Source organism: Lissotriton vulgaris, chromosome 9, assembly GCF_964263255.1.
Source record: "Lissotriton vulgaris chromosome 9, aLisVul1.2, whole genome shotgun sequence".
NCBI lineage: Eukaryota > Metazoa > Chordata > Amphibia > Caudata > Salamandridae > Lissotriton > Lissotriton vulgaris.
In genome coordinates, this window is record NC_141697.1 from 1,177,293,812 (window position 1) to 1,177,306,662 (window position 12,851).

General features: G+C 45.5%; 1 protein-coding gene across 1 annotated transcript in view; it reads right to left on the bottom strand.

Moving 5' to 3' along the window:
• SSUH2 (ssu-2 homolog) overlaps positions 1 to 9,633 on the bottom strand; it is a 143,211-nt gene extending 133,578 nt beyond the window's left edge. The window contains exon 1 of the mRNA XM_086936861.1: positions 9,622 to 9,633. The gene's annotated coding sequence lies outside the window, so the exon portion shown is untranslated. The remainder of the gene's footprint in view (positions 1 to 9,621) is intronic.
• Between the last annotated feature and the right edge of the window lie 3,218 nt (positions 9,634 to 12,851).

Genomic DNA, 12,851 nt, shown 5'->3' on the forward strand with positions numbered 1-12,851 from the left:
AGGTCTTGCCTATGCAGCGCGCATGCGAAGCATAGGAGAGAGACCTAATGCCATCGGCAAAGCTTTGGGGGCAAAAAAGTGTACGCCTCGCATTGCTTGCAATGGCAACGAGTGCAAGTCTAGCGATTTCCTTGCAAGGGAATCGCGCAGGCCCCCTCTCTGCTGCCACGCAAGGCGAGTGCCTGTTGTGGTCTTGCTATAGACCGCTCCAGCTGCCTGTTGGAAGACTGCATGGTATGCAACACTCCACAGAGGCAATCCTTGCTCAGGATCACATGTCTTTAGTGTCCGTGTCCATTGCCCTGCTTTCTTTTGATGCTTTTTCCCTTTCAGTTTGGTTTCACTGTCAATAAGTTTGTCATTCTTCCTGCTCCCTATACCAATTATCTGCATTTTAGTGCCACCTAGTGGACACTAGGAGAACCTGCAGCATTTCTGCATAAGCTACAACATCCTATTAACAACCAACGGCAATGACAGGCTGCCTCACTTGTATGTAAAAGTAAGCAGGAACGATTCTCATTGCCAAGCCATGTTTAAATATTTCTAAAACAGCATATGACCCTGATAATGTGGTTCTTTTTCGAAGTTCTCTGCTGTTGTCTTGTCCCACTCTGCCAGTGTACCACACCTGTCAGAGAACGAAATAGGCCAAAGGGTTATGATCCCAGCGCCTCATGTAGAATGTCTCCAAAACAGGCTGACCATGTAGAACCACCTTCTGCCTCATCCGCCGCTAGTTAAGCTGAGCTCTTGCTTTGTGAAGTAAGCACTTGAGTGCAAAGCGCTGCCCAGCTCCTTGCTGTAAGAAGTTGCCTTCTCCTAGTGTTTGAACACTGCATCAGTCCTTTAGCAACATGAGGTACTAGAAGCGCCAGCATAACGGTGAAAGTACAACCCCCATCATGGTAGCCTCTCCACTCGACCAGTTTCTACAGTCTGGTTGGAAGGCCCATAACCCTTGAGGTACTCCACAGCAGAGTGTCTCAACCCACTACCTTATATGCTAGTACACTGCCTGGAGGAGCTAGATTTGGCATCGCTACACACATGGTTAAGCCTATTATGATACCGACCGCACATCTCCTCTGGTGGCAGGTTCAGCTATGGATGAACTTCGTCAGCCATGGGAGTCTGTAATCTCCAGTAATTTTAACCATTAATAGCTGAACCCTGAGTGGTGGAACAGCACCCCCCAGTGTCATTCAAATTGTGGTTTGCCACCTGCTTTCCTCAATACTTTAATTGCTTCCTGGATGATCTGAGTGTTAGGTTTAAAGATTTGGGAGAAACCTTGTGTAGGAAGCTTGCTCTTTATAAAGAGGTATACTGTGCAATGAGTCCAGGTATCCCTTATATGTGGAAAGGGTCTTGCTCTAGCCATCCCAAGGTGCTCGCTTAGGGGGTAGGGTGGGTAAGAAACCCTAAGCTTAAAAGGAGAGGAGTGTTAGACATCTGCTGCATAAACACAGTCAATAAATGATGCATGTTACTCAATAAGTAGATCCACACCAATTTATAAACAAGAATTGGCATAGCCATTTGGTCTCCCCTTCGGGACCTTATAAGTGTTTAGCCATGCAACAGTTGATGCACTGAGGATATTGTGCTGCATAACTAAATACTTAGAAGGTCCCAAAAGCAAGACCTATTGGCTATACCAATGCTTGTTTTCTTTATGTTTACAGTCCACTATGCTAATTACTCAATAGGGCCCTCCATTCTGAGACTTTATGGTCCAGAGCAGGCCTAGATGGTGAGGGTTTGGGAGGGAGGAGAATGGTCTGAGACCTACCAGGGTGGACTGCATTAGTCATCCCTTATTTGAGTGTCATTCTAAAATATATATTCAGGACCTGCAGCGATAGACTATGTCAGTGTTCTCCAGTGGCCAGAAGTGTGTAAAACATCTCTTCAGTCAATCCATGCCTATCCAGTTGGTGATCAGTGGCTGTTGTTGTGGACTGGTAAGGGTACGGAATGATAGACATGTCCTGTAGAAATTCGGCCTTAGGTAAGTGTAGGAGGGCGATTTGGTATAAGCAAACTACTATGCAGCCCGTCTTAAAAGACAAACGCCTGCAGGACCGCTGACTGTTACAATGGTATTCCGGATCTAAAGGAGATATGCGCCCTGGACTGTGTAATTTTGTCTCAGGTTGGAAAGGTAAGTATATACTGTTATTGCTCTACGGGTAGGAAAAAAGGTTTAGAACCTTTTTCTCACCATTCAGGTGATGGATTTCAAGTGAAAAGAAGAGTAGGTGGGCTGCCCCTGGGGTGATAAGCACCTATGACCTTGCAGGTGAGCTGGAAGCTGTACCCAGGAGTGGTGGTTTCTTACAGACAAGTAGGTGGGATGTACTCAGGAGTGGCAATCCCTTCTCGCCTGGTAAGCGTTATCCCCTGCGGTGGTGCATAGCTGCTTTCTTGGTGGTCCGAAGGTGAGTGGAGATTTTCTGTTCATTTTTTTTCATTAACCTTTTTATTGTGTTTTCCACATTTTAGGATCATTACACATTGTTATTAACCAAGGTTACATGTATATGAATGAAAAACATATCACAAATACGTATCCATCGTTAGAGGCAGGAGATAATAGAAACTGAAAATGTGTAGAGGCCAGTGATGTTTTAAGGGAACTTGTTTTCCCCCATGAGGGGGGTTGTCCTCCCACTTGTGTATCCGATAGTGGAAGAAATAGGAGGAGGTAACAAACTGTAAACCAGGGATAGGTGACAGGGGGCTCAAACAGGCTAAGTCCTTACCTGTCGTCCTTTACCAGGGCGTCTGGGCTGGACACCCTAAGGGTCTCATTCAAATTGGAGGGAAGGCCCTTGTGGTCACGTGACCAATCACAGCAATCAGGAGACCACTTAGGCAATTTTTGTATAAACCTTCAACAATGAATAATTTACGTGTGTTTTAGAGGTTCATACTGAGCTCGTTTTCCAGGCAAGCTATGAGTAGTACTTTTTTGGAGATGTGTGTTTGGCAAGAGCATTTGAATAGCTAAATAGGCTATCTACATATCTGTGCTGGGGGTGTGCAAAACTGCACTATTTTGTGGTATTTTGGGAAAATTCCATGACATTAAGCGAAATTCACTTCGAGTTGCCTTTCATAAAAACTTAATGTGAGGGCTAAAACCAGTCTCTCACAAGATATATTTTGTTTGATTCAGTTCTTGACTAAAAATGGTATGAAATGTCGCACTGCCAAAATTAAATACAATTCAGAAAACGTGCACCATAAAAGTAGAGAATTCTCGAATTTAGTGTTGCAAAACATATTTGGGACAGGAATAAACTGTAAGTATGAAAACACATATTGTTAAAACTCTTTTAAGAGTTTCCTGAGTTGTATCACTATTGTATGTTTTCGTTTTTAACACCTCAGTATTTGTGTATGTGTGTGATTTAAATCGTGTTAGCTTCCTTGGAATTCAATTGTCCTTTGTTATAACGCACTTCAAGATACACTTATTTAGCACTTTCTATAATACTTCCTCATGATGTATATTTTTTCCCATTCTTAATTAAAACCAAACAGTCAATGCTTCTGTTTCCTCCTCCTCTGGTTTAGGGAAACGTGCATGTCACCCTATTCAAGCCACAAAACAATCGAACAGCAAGGCCATGAGTATTATTAGTTTGCATTACTCTCCTAGTTCTCGAATATTCTTTCACATATGGTCGACACAGGCCATAAACACAAGCGTTGGCTTTTTCCTTCCTGAAACTATGAAAAGGGCTGTCAGTAGATGCATTCGAAGTATTTTTTTCGTCACCTACTAACCATAGTCATTTCAAACAATGCCATATTTGCTGGTTGTATGCAAACAATGCATTCTCTTACAAAATGCTTGCAGGTTACAAAAAAGACTACGGCACACGAGAAATGCATGGCACGCGTTTAGTTTCAGTAATTGCTTGGCATTTCTGCTCCAGTGAAGTCTCAGTTAGAGAAAACTGTGCCGTTTATTTGGGGGGAAAAGACCAACTATGTGGGCTACGGGTGGGCCAATAATCAGGATCTATACAAGACTACTCACAAATAAAAATTATGCACCTGCCCATTTTCCCCAGAGAGTGGAAGATGGCCTCCATTCTTCCCCTACTGAAAAAACAGACCCTAGACCCAAAGGACCCAAATAACTAGAGGCCAATTTCGCGGCTCCTGCTCCCTGCTAAAGTCCGTGAAAAAGCCATGAATATCCAACTCAGTGCATTCCCCCAATCCAACAAGATACTCGACCAATCACAATACAGGTTTAGAGCAGAACATAGCACTGAGCTGGTCCTAATCAAATCTACAGAAGAAATTAGAAAGGCCTTGGACAATGGAGGCAATGCAATATTAATTCTGCTGGATCTGTTCGCGGCCTTCGACATGGTCCATCTTGATAAAAGGACTAGCCTGGAAACTCCCACGTCATTTCTTTCCGACCGAAAGCAAACCGTGGATCTGGATATTAACAGGTCAAAGCCATGTTCCCTCCCATGTGGTGTGCCACAGGACTCGTCCCTCAGCCTAACACTCTTTAATGTGTACGTGGCACCCCTGGCAGTCGTGATAAGATCCTTTGGTTTCCAACTCACCTCCAATACGGACGACACTCAAATAGTGTTGTCACTAAGGGATGGGGCTGAAAAGGAAACAGGGGCACGTTTCCATGATTGGATGGTAGCCATCTCTGGATGGATGTCCTCTAATTGGTTAAAATTAAACTCAAGTAAAATCGAGGTCATAAAGTTTGGGAACAGTCCACATATGTGGACACCTTACTGGTGGCCTGAAGGTTTGGGAACCTGTCCTGCACCCACTAGGCAAGCAAAGAATCTAGGGGTGATAGAGGATAACAAACTTGCTCTTGGTGATCAAATAAGTATGATGGTTTCGGCCTGCTTTTTGGCACTCAGAATTATAAGAAAAATAAAGCTTTTTCTTCCTGGAAACAGTCTCAAGACAGTGGTCACGGCACTCATTATGTCACGTCTCGACTATTGTAATAGCCTATATTTGAATGCCCAAAAACAACACATCAATAGGCTTCAAATTGCACAGAATGCAGTGGCCAGACTGCTGTCAGGCATTCCGAAATGTGTCTCTGTAAAGAAAGAACTAAAACTACTCCACTGGCTCCCTGTCAAACAAAGAGTGAGTTCTAAAGCACTTTGCACTGTTTTTAAGGCCCTCAACAGAGTAGGACCTGACTTCCTGAGGCTAAAATTCCAGTGTTATGTCCCTAGAAGGACTCTTCATTCGGCAGGAGCAAAACAAGTCCTAGTTCTTTCAATCAAAAAGTCAACTGGTGAGGTAGGAGCTTTATCACATGTGACTCAAAGGCTTGGAATGATCTCCCTTTCTATCTGAGGAATTCTATAGACCTCCTCTCATTTAGAAAGGGGCTGGAAATATGGATTTTTACTCAGTAATATATTCCATCACATTTTCCAGCAGGCAGTGCTTAGCGCCAGGACACCCCAGGGTAACTGTGCGGTTTAAAAGTGTAATTAACATAACATATCAACTCATGAGTTTCTCAAAGCGAGTTCGACCTGGTATGGCATTACCACACTTAACCTTTAGCACACATGTTTTTACAACACACATGCCTTTACAATGAAGCCTCCTCGACTGACTCGAGCTGCTCCCCCCGCCCCCAAGCGCCTTGAGACCCAAAGAGTGAGTAGTACGCTTAATAATTCCCTGATTGATTGATTTATTGATTGATGAATTTCTTTGCAAAAGCATGAATAGTAAAGGCATATGCATTGTAAAATCCTGCGTGATAAAGGTAATGCGTGGTAGTGGCCGAGATGCGTGGTAACGGGTAACGCGTTTCCCTTTTCCTCCACCGAGAGTTTCTCGGCTGTGGGAACACTGGTGCTGATGTTATCAGCCACAAAACCATTAAAATCACATGTGGATTGCATTGTAAAAACATCCCACCACCAGTCGTGGCCTGACCCCCTTAAAAGGCAGGTGGGCTACACAGGACAGTCTCCCCTGCCAGCTGGCAGACACTCCTGCCTTTGTGCCGCTGTTCCCTCTCCTCTTCCAGTAAAATCTTGGTATAGGTGGTATAGGGAAGTGTTAATTTCCATAGAACTGTGTAGTCAGTGAGAAATAGGAAATGGGACCCTGAACGCCAGGTCTGCAGGATTATTCCTCATTCCTTGGGGATTAACTCAAATAGCCAGGTTTAGGTCTGGGATTATCAGCCAAAAACATTATTTCGGGTGACACATCATTCCACACCTCCATCTACCTATCTCAGAGACTGGTCCATGCAGTGTGAGACGTGATGAAGATTTCTCTGCAAAAGCATTACAAATTTTTCTTTCAAACTTTTCGCATTGCATTAAATTTTGTGCACCAAGGCAAAGTTTCACTTGTGGAATACAATTCATTATAAGTAGTCTTTTAGATGAAAAGCCAATGCTCCTTAGAATCAAAATGTTCTTACTTCAATGTATGTCAAGTATTACTTGGTTGACACTTTCCAATATTTTACGTGGTTGCAAATATTTGTTAATAATGTCTATAAAAGGTATACAGTCTATCTATACACCCTTCTCATTTTCTGATGGAGATTGTCGGGCATTTGTTCCTGGGCATGGAATCGCCATCAACGCCAGCACCTTAATCCTCTTTGTAGACCTTAAAATTCAACAAGATGACAGCACCAACACAAACTCTACGGACCTTCTAGAAAATCTCAGAAACTTCGGCCTTACCGAGCTTGTTACAGAACCTACCCGACATCTATTGGGTCCTATTGTCTAGGAAAGGTAAAACTACAAGTTCCAGAATGCAAAACGATTTGGATTAGAAAGCAAAGGGTTGGCTACAATGTCACACATGATCAGAGGTCACCTGGCAGCAGGTATGCTTCAAGTTGAATTGTGTATTAGTACCTACTTATTAGTTATTTGATATTGACAATCTTTTTGGAATCTGAAAACGGAGCTCCGTGGAACCCTCTCAGATTTCATTAGGAAGATAGGGGCATATTAGGGCTTTATTGCCGATTTAGCGGTTTAACAGGCGTTAGCGACAGCTTACTGGCGATAGCGGCCGGTTTTCCTATCGCCTTACATGCCAGCGATGATTATCGCTAATGACATGCAAGGGAGGCGTTTCCAAGTAGAAGCGACTGAAAACAGTCGCGAACACTACTTCCCCCTATTACCAACGCAGGTGAAGCGGTAAAAAAAGTCACACTAAGGGCGACTATCGCTAATATTTAACACCACCTGGAAACCTGACTTACCGGTATTCATCAATGGGAGGTGGATATTCATGCTAAGTCCACCATGGCGTTAATGCGTGAATATCGCTGGATTTCCAGCGATATTCAGGCGTTACGCCGCTGTCGCTGGATATTTTATCACAGTGGAGATAAACGTTGCTAATAGCATGTTTTCTCTGCTAAAATATCCAGTTATAGGCAGCTATAAAAATAAATGCGCTAAGCTCGTTTTGCGATAAATAACGCAAGATCTTGCTAATATGCCCCAAGGTTTGAGAAGCAGAGGATGCACTGAAAAAACTGAAAACATTGGGAGATTTGGGTCATCTAGGCCCTGGTGGAAGTTCAACTTTATTCTCACTTGCTATTTGCACAAATTAATGCACTATCGCCAATGTAGAGCAGAGCACCGATTCACAATTGGTAATAGCCAGCAAAATGAATCCATGTAAAACAAATGCAAATGCCATTCATGTGCCACTGTAAATACTGGGCACAAAAACTCAGAAGACACCCAGCATAAATTGTCTCTGGGGTGGTGACGGCCGGAGTGTTGCTGGGGTGGGAGGTAGCGTTGCAGTATTGCGCTTGTTATTTTAGATCAGGCTTCAAATGAACATTTTAGATTAACACATAGTGTAAAATACCTATGAAAGACTTCCCTATTTGAATTATAAATATGCTTAACAGAAGCTTATGTTAAAAAAAGGGGCACAAGATGCGGTCTAGGAGCCCTGGTGCTATGCAATAGGGAATGCAAGTCAATAAAGTAGGTGATGCCAAAAGTTGTCTCATATTAGGCATCAGCCGTTTTTTTTAGATCTTGCTAGGGAGAACGCCAAGACCACATTGGGTGAATTTTCGGTCACCACCAGCTTGCTCACGAAGCGATGGATTTCTTCCCTATCTCAGTTCCTTGCTCTTTATTAAAGGGCTTTCCTCCATATCTTTGTTTTTACCTCACCCCTGAAGCATGACATGTTGTTGAAAAGACTGAAGAAGCAATACTCAACTTCTGGAGCTTAGCACTGCAAGCAGAAACAACTGCAAACACAGCAATTCATATTCTTTGGCATGCATAAATGATATTAGTCAGGATTCATAATGTGAAACAGAGAAAAGACTCAGGGGCAGATTTACAAGCCCCATGCGCCACTTTTGCGCCGCCATTGCGTCACTTCTGTGACACAGCGGCGGCGTGAATCTAGCACCATGCTGCGGGGGATTTACAACGTGACGCATCTAGGGAGATGCGTCACGTTGTAAAGCCCTGCGCCACATGTGGGCGTTCCGCCTTAAGGGGAGGGGGTGCGCAGGAACGCCTCGGAAAAGTGCCTGAGTGAAATCTACAAGATTTCACTCAGTCACTCTTCCGACCCCGCTGCGTCAAAACCTTGTGCCTGCTTGAAGCCGGCGTAAGGTCTGACGCACCATGTGCAAGATAGGCCAGGTTGGCACAGTGCTGGAGTTGAGTCGCGTCTGCGACACAACTCCAGCACTACGCCAACGTTACGACATTATGCGTGTCGCATCTGCATTTCCTTGCGCCATGATGCACCGCATTATTAATGCGGCGCATCCTTGGTGGCGCAAAGATTGTGATGCATGTCGCTAGTTTCCTAGAGCATCCCTGCTGATTTGCAAGGATGCGCCAGGAATTGTAAATCTGCCCCTGTAGTTTCAAGACAGCCTTCAGACACGCAGCAGGTATTGACACACGGAATAGCTGTTCTCAGATCCCATCTCGGCCAGTTCTGGTTCACTAGTAAACATCGCAATGCATGCTGGTATTTGTAAGTCCACAGTAATAATTGGAAATGGAAAGGCAGAAAACCACCTTAGTGATATGCAGCCAGTAGATATCTATGCAAAAATAATTGACTAAAACACCAGACTGATTGCAGTTTACACACATGGGAATTAGTTTATGAATGCACACAACAGTTAGTTATGCTACATTACCCTTTAAGCTGAGGCAACAGGATGTCTGTCAGATACAGTCAGATTCCAGCCAGAGAATTGTGGAATGAAACAAAACGACACACCTAATTCTCACATACACACTCCCTTATATATAGATATATTTGCGACTGGCTCTAAAAGCAAAACAAGATAACTGTCAACACTGTAAGTTGAATGTTAAAAGCACACAGCCGGGAAGCTGGTGCTCCTATCGAGCAGATCAGCAGAGCCTCTCTCCAAGGGACCCAATACATGCAGAACACCAGAGCATTGCACTTAGAAGTCCCGTTGAGAGTTAAGCGAGCAGGTCTCTGTAAGACCAGGTGAAATGACCCAGTATGCTGCACGCGCACACCGCTGCACCACCCATTGTGCAAGGACCCCCCTGCATGGTCACTTACTGTTGTCATCGCTCAGCATGTCCGGATCCATAGCCCCGTCCGGGCAGGCGCGCAGGCTGCAGTCCTCACTGACAGGATCTGGAGTTACTCTATTGTTCCCTGCAAGAGTTTGCGTGTTTAAAGAGGATGCAGGGTCTGAATAGGGTCAAGAAACCCCTCCCATCTCGAGAGGAATTCTAGCAGCAGGTGGGGGTGAGTGGAAGCTGGAAGGAGGCTGCTCACTAGATTTTATTTGTATTTGCAGGAATGAAGCATTGGAGAGGGCGCACAGTAAAATCATTTCTTACTGGTCAGCCAATCTAAAAGAAATCTTTTCTCCTCTCTTCTCATTTTATGACTCCATCTCCCTGCTATCAGACTGCAACTGATAATGCGCCTTTCACCTCTGATGACATCACGCAGTTAACCTTAGCCAACCCTTACTCCTTGAGCAGCCGCTGCTTAGAGGGCGAGGCCAGTGGAAGGGCAAAGAGTAGAAAGCACAGAAAAGAACCAAAGGCCTTATTTATGAATGCCTTGCAACACTTTTGCGCTGCCGTTGCGTCAGCAGCGGCATAAACAATGTGCCATGTTGCGCCACATTTACAAAGTGATGCACCTAGGCATATGGCCGAGATACCCGCCACCCCCTCTCAACACAATCCCCAAAAGGAGGGAAACCGGAAACAGTTCTTGAAGTTTTTTGGAAGTGGGATGGAGTGACCATCCCGGCCGTATTTATTAAAACAAAATTAAAACATTAAACGTTTCATGTTATGTACAATTTCATTACCATATTGCGATGTTTGGCTAACCTTAACAGATTCTCTAATACAGAGGTTCTCCTAGCCGAACTAGCATCCTACAAAACATTTCTTGACATATTGAAATTGTACAACCTAACGTTTAAGGGCCAACAGCAAGGTCATAACCGGTGTCAAGATCCCTAACCAGACTTACCCCTCCCACTTGGGCTGGGCGACAGCACGGAGGCGTACCTCAAGTGCAACTATTACCAATTTCCCTTGACTTGACGGGGGCACCTAAAGACTCGACGCCAGTTAAAGGTCGTTCGAATACTCGTGTGAGGTATCTAGAAGGTACCGTAGACCTTATCCCAACCCCACACAACTTACCGCATCTGCCGTCGCAGATGTCACTGGCCCCGGGAAATTCCCCAGGAGGGGGCTGTAACCCCTCCTACAAAGGAAGGGGCCTTGACCGCCTTTCCTTTACTTCCGGCGACCCATCCTTAGAAGGGACCGCCTCCCCATTGAGGGGCCAATGGCCACCTCTCCCGAGCGCTCCCATCCGTGTTGGGTGACGCCCACTCATAGGGATCTACTAATTAGTGCTCACCGATCATGACCTTACCGCCTACCAAAATAAATACGACAGTGCAAATTAACCTACGAATACATTGGCCACTATGACCGAAAGAGCATGCATCCAAAATTCAACACTAAACTGAATATCTTTAATGGAAAACATACTCAAAAACGACCATTCTTTATTAACTCAACATCAACATGGCACTACAACCTGTAAACGAAAACCGAAGCAAAATTAATCAACTTTATTATACACAACTGGCTGTCTTCAGGGGCTGGTGGGTGGGTCAAAATTGGCTCTTCGTTCTGTCCCGAGCTCACGTGCAGCGAGGAGGTGCAGCTTCAGAGCACAAGAACAAGAGGATGTCTTCTGGTCTTGCGTCCCTTTTTATCCGTCTTCAGGGCGGGCGTATACCCGCCCCTGCCTGCCCCGAGGGCGTGGCTGGCTGCGTCGGTGTCTAGGCCAGCCCACTCTAGGGCGGGAACGAGCGCGCCCCAGCTACGCCGCTTCGGGCATACCAGCTGAGGCGCGCCTCCCGCCCAAAAATGGCTTCCCGGGGGGATCGAGGCACTCGGCCATACGTTCGGGGGGACCGAGTTGGTCGCCCCTTTCCATATGGCCGAGATACCCGCCACCCCCTCTCAACACAATCCCCAAAAGGAGGGAAACCGGAAACAGTTCTTGAAGTTTTTTGGAAGTGGGATGGAGTGACCATCCCGGCCGTATTTATTAAAACAAAATTAAAACATTAAACGTTTCATGTTATGTACAATTTCATTACCATATTGCGATGTTTGGCTAACCTTAACAGATTCTCTAATACAGAGGTTCTCCTAGCCGAACTAGCATCCTACAAAACATTTCTTGACATATTGAAATTGTACAACCTAACGTTTAAGGGCCAACGGCAAGGTCATAACCGGTGTCAAGATCCCTAACCAGACTTACCCCTCCCACTTGGGCTGGGCGACAGCACGGAGGCGTACCTCAAGTGCAACTATTACCAATTTCCCTTGACTTGACGGGGGCACCTAAAGACTCGACGCCAGTTAAAGGTCGTTCGAATACTCGTGTGAGGTATCTAGAAGGTACCGTAGACCTTATCCCAACCCCACACAACTTACCGCATCTGCCGTCGCAGATGTCACTGGCCCCGGGAAATTCCCCAGGAGGGGGCTGTAACCCCTCCTACAAAGGAAGGGGCCTTGACCGCCTTTCCTTTACTTCCGGCGACCCATCCTTAGAAGGGACCGCCTCCCCATTGAGGGGCCAATGGCCACCTCTCCCGAGCGCTCCCATCCGTGTTGGGTGACGCCCACTCATAGGGATCTACTAATTAGTGCTCACCGATCATGACCTTACCGCCACAGGCCCGGATAGTTGACCGGCTATCCGGGCCCCCCACAAAACTCCTAGCTAAAGGTCATGTTCCAACGTTTTTAACCATGCTAAGAAGTCTCCTATGAGTAACTCATTTCCCACCTGAGACAAATGCACACCATCCCCCAGATACATACTGTCATCATTAATACAACCGTGCGAGATAGAATGCAATGTCCTGGAACGAAACAACCTACTCACTTTGTTATTAAGTTTTCTAACAGAATGGTTCAAAGCAGGGATCGAAATAGCCCCCCGCCACACTTTTCGTGGGATTATATGAGACCACGCAATTATGCACCCCGGAACTTTCCTCGCCAACCAACTTACAGTGGAAAGCATTGCCTCCAGGAGAAGTCGTCTACCGGTGGTGACCAAATCATTGCCCCCTAAATGTACTATGACTATAGACGGCGGTGACCTCATCCGCCCTAACAAACCCTCAAAGAATGCCTGAAACTGGTCAATACAGAGACGGCCCCTTCCGTAGAAGGACATTCTGTACCCGTATTCCCCAGCTACGTGAATCATGTCACCTG